The sequence below is a fragment of the Penaeus chinensis genome, chromosome 15 (assembly GCF_019202785.1).
Source record: "Penaeus chinensis breed Huanghai No. 1 chromosome 15, ASM1920278v2, whole genome shotgun sequence".
Taxonomy (NCBI): Eukaryota; Metazoa; Arthropoda; class Malacostraca; order Decapoda; family Penaeidae; genus Penaeus; species Penaeus chinensis.
The window spans coordinates 5,177,637-5,183,783 of NC_061833.1; positions in this window are offsets into that span (position 1 = coordinate 5,177,637).

Sequence of the window (6,147 nt, forward strand, 5' to 3'; positions counted from 1 at the left end):
AAGAGAGAGAGGGAGAACCCCTGCATTCACCCTCCAGTGGACAAAAAGAGTTTCCCCTTTTTGCCTTTTGTCCCTTTGATGCGCGGAGAGATGTTCGCCCATTGTCAGGGCCACGAAGCAAAAAGGGCTCTTTGTCTTACGGGCCCAAAAGGAACCCCCAAACCGGAAGTTTTAAATATAACACTTCCTTTTTATTTCGGGAGGGGGAAAACGTTTTTTAGGGGTTGTAGGGGTTTATGTGTTATATGTGGGGGGTGCTTGTGGGTGGTGGGGGGGTGGTGTATGGGGGTGTGTGTGGGGGGGGTATGTGGTGGGGTTGTGTGTGGGTACATATATGTGTAGGTGTGTAAAACTTATATTATATTAATATATATATATTTTTTTATATATATTATATAAGTATATATATGTTATTTATATTGTATACTATTTTATGTGTTTGTGGGGTGTGTATATTTATATATATATATATATTTATATATATATATATATATGCATATATATTGTATATATGTAATTATATGTATATTATATTATTCATATATATGTAATGTTATATAATATATATTTATTATCATATATTATATATTGTGTGGGGTGTTTTGTGTGTGTGTGTGTGTGGTTATATATATATATTTAAAATATATATATATATATATATATATATTTATATATATAATGGGTTACACGCACACACGTTTTGTGTGTGTGTGTGTTTTTGTGTTTTTGTGTGTGTGGAAAAAATAAGTGGCACACATGTTTAATGTTTTTATACCAAAGATTAACAGCGAGGAAAAATAGACCCCACCGGCGCACATTTTATGAAATTTAAAGAAAATGCAAAGGACTTCGACAAGCTGCCCTTTTTTCCAGAGGGGGCAATCGGCCTTTTTGCGGGGGGGAAAAAGGGTCGATTTTCGTCCGTTCAAATTCACACGCACGCACTCGCACGACGGAAGATTGGTCACAGACCTACAAGACCAATATTCTGGAATCATGTTTACACGCTATACACGATGAGATTAAGCTCGGATGTTTATTGTCAAAGCTGTTTGGGGTGGGGGTGGAGGTTACGTACGCACGAACGAAAGCACACACGCACACACACACACACACCCCGCCCAAGCACAAAAACAAGCTCACATATATAAACAATACGCACACACACACCAAAACCACATACACACACAAAACCCCACACAAACACACACAAAAAACCAACACTAATGTGGGGTGTTGTTGTGTGTGTGTGTGTGTGTGTGTGGTTGGTGTGTGTGTGTGTGTGTGTGTTGGTATGATGTAGGGTATGTATGTATGTATGTATGTATGTAAGGGTATGTATGAAATTTTATGTTTGTATGTATTTTGGATGTTTTGAGGTAGTATGTTATGTATGTAGTATGTATATGTATATGTATTGTATATTTATATGTATATGTATATGTATATGTTATGTATTGTATATGTTATGTATATGTATTTATATATATTTATAATTATATATATATATGTGTTTTTGATTGTATGAGAAAATTTGTTAGGTAGTGGGGTAAATGAGTAAGTATTTTTCTGTACATATATGAAATATATTATACATAATACATACATCAATACCTTATATAAAACTAAATTTATATATATATGTTTATATATACATTTTACATATACACATAATTTATCTTTTTTATTATTTATGTACTCTTTCATTTATTTTTTTATGATAAAAACAATCTACAACAGCCCCTCCTTTTACAGCTCGACCCCCCGCACCCTTACCTGACCTGGCTTAAATTTCCCCCATGACCTGAGGGACTCCCCTTTTATGGGACATGTTAATATCCGAAAGGAAAAGATAAATCCCCTTTAGGTATCTTTGAATGAGCGAGAGAGGCGAGAGAGAGGAGAGAGACGGGGGAAGGGAGGAAAAGAGAGAGGAGAGAGAGAATAAGGGAGATGGAGAGGAGAGAGAGAGGGGGAGAGGAGAAGAGGAGAAGAGAGAGGAGAAAAGGAGAAAAAAGGGGAGAGAGAAGGAGGGGAGAGTGAGACGAGAGGAGAAGAGAGGGGGAGAAAAGAGGAGAGAGAGGGGAAGAGCCCAAAAAACCCCCCCCAGAGAGAGAGGAGGAGAGAACCAGAGAAAAGGAAGAAAGAGAGGAGAAAAACCCCGGAGGAGGAACAGAGGGGAGAGGAGAGAGGAGAGAGGAGAGGAAGAGAGGAGAAAAGGGGGGGGGGGGAAAGAAAGGGAAAAACGGGAAAAAAAAAGGAAAAAGAGTGTGGAGGGGAGGGGGCCGGGGGGGGGGGGTAAAAAAAAAAAAAAAGAAAAAAATAAAAAAACAAAAAAAAAAAAAGAAAAAAAAAAAAAAAAAAAAGTGATTTCCCGAAAAAAACCAAAAATTTTAAAAAAAGGGGCCCCAAAAAAACAAAAAAAAAATTTTAAAACCCCAAGAAATGTTGGGGACGGGGTAGGACGAGGAGGGGGGGGGGGGGGGAATGAAGAAGAAGAAACAAAAAGAGGAGGAGAGAAAGACAAGAGAGGGGGATGTGGGAAAAAACAGCAGCACCCAGAAACAAAAAAGAACATGAGAACAAGAACAATGATGAGAAAAAGGAAGAGGAAAAAAAGAGAAGAGAAAGAAAGAGGATGAGAATAGAGTGGGGTAAGAAGCAGAAACAGAAGAAAATTAAAAGAGAGAAAAAGGAGAAAAGGGGGGGGGGAGGGGAGTCAGGGAGGCGTAACAAACCCCTGTCCACCACAGCCCCCCCCCCCCCCCTCGACCAATCAAAACAAGAACGTGGAAGAGATAAAACCTCTGGGGGTTCCTCTCAGATTAGCCGCTTGTTCGTAATAACGTTATGCTGGTCCGTTATGCGGTCACACCGGAGGGGAGGAGGAAGGGGGATGTCGGGGAGGGGGAGGGAGAGGGAGAGGGGGGAAAAAAGGGGGGAAGGGGAAGGGGAGGAGGATGGGGGGATTTCGGGGAGGAGGAAAGGGGAGGGAGAGGGGGGGGGGGGGGGAGGGGGGAAGGAAGAGGGGTGTGAAAGGGTGATTAGAAGGATTTGGGTTAAACACCGGCGGTGTAGGGGGTTGGATAGAGAAGTGAAAGTAGGAGTGGCTGTTTGAAATAAATTGGAGGCTGCGGGAAGGAAATGGTAGAAAGAGAATGGGTAAAAAAGAAGAAAAAAAAATTCTTTAATTCCCCTGCAGAAGACCCTGCCACAACAAGGAACCACTTGTACCCAAAAACAGGAAGAAGAACAAAGAAAACAAAAGCAAACCAACGAAAAAGAAAGAAAGAAAAGGCAAAAGAAAAAAAAAGACACACGCCGAGACCCGCATCTAATAACGGCTCATCAAACCGTCGCCGTGTTATTCCCGACCCAACTTCAGGGGCTTATGCAACCTGTGGATTAATTTCAGAGTCTGCCCCAACTCCGCCGCCGCGTGTTTGGGAATTGTCTGAACAGCACGCGACTCCCAATGCGTCCTGCGTCCGGAGGTAGCGAGACATGACACGTGCGGCGGCTGAGGGAGGAAGCTATAATCATTACCTTTGTTATGTGTTCTTCTATTGGGTTGATTTGTGCGTTTTGTTCGTCTAGTTGTTCATCCATTGCCATGGCTGGATGGCGTGGTTGTTCGAGCGATGTATGTGTTTTCTCCATCTGTTTATTCGTTTATTTGTTTTCCTATTGGGGTTTATGCATTTTTCATGGACTGTCTAGTTACATTTACTTCTATTTATTTTCTGGCACAGTTCTTTCTTTCCGTCTCTGCGTTTGTTGCGCGTGCCACAGATTGGTATATCATAAATTTCGTTCTGATAGATGTTAAACGTCTTCCATTAACATAACGAGACAGAGGCATGAAATATGACTGCCGAAAAATTACTACATACGAAGAACGGAACATGACTAGCCATTAAAGGAATTGCACATGAACGAAAAATAAACTGAAATGAGACCAAATTCCATGTAATGTTATATTTACACTCATACAGCCACGCATAATAAAAGAAGCAACACTTTTCATGGCGAAATTACCTCCCTTCCTCATGTACGGCCATTTTAAAGAGAAATCTAATATTAAACACCAGGCAACCTTCACAAAACTGACAGTCACATTAAACCACTACTATTCCTTGATCCGAAGTCTACATTTCTTAGAGGGAACCCCGCGTTGTATACATGACGCCCCATTACCCCTCTGGTCGGACCCAACTTTCATCCTTCCAACAGATCAGACAGTAACATGTTTCGTACAGAGGCCGCTCAGCTGAAATTTGCCAGGGCGAGAATCTGTTTTACAGCCACCCAAAAGCTGACGACGCTGAACTTTCCACAAGCTGTTCCTCGATACAAAGGGCATGAACCAAGGGCGTGAGCAAGACCTCGTCATAATAAAGGGCTGGCGAAAGAAAGTAGCTTTAATAAGGCGAGAGAAGTGGCCACGGCGAAGGAGAGTCTATGCAGAAAATGGAGGCTTGGAAACGGGTGAACAGTTTTCCTAGTAAGTACAAAGAGAAAATCTATCCATGATGACGATCATATTGCACAGGAGGTAAGTCTTCTATATTTAACCTTATAAGAAAATTATAATTTTGTTATAAATGAACGTTTCCAAGAACTGGCTCATCGCAAAAGTGGCAGTGACTACAAGCGAGCGAACAAAAGAAAATTACTCTGAAATAAAGGAGAATTCTGTCCAAAAATAAGTTTCCTATTGTACTTTCGCAGATTACTGTTTTCACATTTTTCATTTCTGCTGGCTTATTTTTTGGAAGTTGGCGTGTCACAGAGCTTGCGTGTGCGATAACAATGTCCTATAAAAAAAATCCCAAATTAGAAATATAGTTATGTAGATCAATATGGGCAATTCCATTTCTTTTTCATAATCTTGAATTTGCTCTTTTGCCCAGTAAACAAGCAAGTAATAAATTCTTGCTTACATTCAGCTACATAAAACATGAGAGAATTAGCCACGACGGCTATGCTGTTACTCATCACGTGCATTAATTATTAGCCTTTGAAATACTGGACATACCAGCAGAAATTAAATGTTTTCATCAAAGCTCGCAGTTTATATGTCGGTCTTTTATATAAAACACTGATATAATTTTGATGAGCAAGCAAGAGAGAGAGAATATAAACATAGAAATAAAGAGACAGGAGACAGACCAAAGAAAAAAAAGAAAGCGAGAGCGAACCAACTACATCAATTGGAGCAGCAGAACCGCCAGACAAAAAAACCCATGCAACAAAGCAATCACAGTAAACCGGAAGTTGGCGAAAACAAGAACAAAATAGGCCAGCTTTTCCCCAATGTCGGCAAATCCCAGAGGCATTGGAGTTTAGTCTGGCCATTTAGTTGAGCATTTGATTGATAAAAGCCTGGGATACAGCGCACGGCACTCAGTGCAGCTAATTAGCGGTATCGAATATAAGGATGTAATTAGTCTAGGAAGCTCGGTGTAACACTTTTTTATTTTCTAGTGATGTTAATTAATAAAGACAGAATGAAGAGAAGGTAAGATATGACAGCATAAAGTGGTACTCTTAGAAAGGCCGATAGATTTAAGTCTTTAAACAAAAGAGAAAGTATAACCACATCTCTATTAGTCTTAAAATGCCAGCAGCAACCTCCTTAACGAGGAAGAGGAATAGGCCAATGCAGAATATATGCGATCATTTGTGTAGACGTGCACGTACTAATTGGCACACCGTCTGTACATGCTTTGCCGTGCGTCATTATTTCGAAATCCCCCTTCCTCTGCGCTGTGAGAACATGGATTCTCTGATCCCGGTAATCACCCAAACAAGGGCAAAAGGATTCACATTGACTGACGCTCTTCTGTCCCTGTAACTGCGAAAGATCTAGCCAATGGTGGTTGTCGCGGCAAGTGCAGCAAGACAGAAACCAGCGCTCGCTTTAATGGTGAACACAGTATCTCGAAGATGAATTACGTGATATCTGTTTTACTGACTTTCGCCACGTGCCAAGATATCTATGAACACGTACATACACGCACACAAGCGTACAAACACAACACACACACACACACACACACACACACACACACACACACACACACACACACACACATATTATGTGCACACTCCATAAGACCAAACTCCTTTCTTTACTTTTATAAA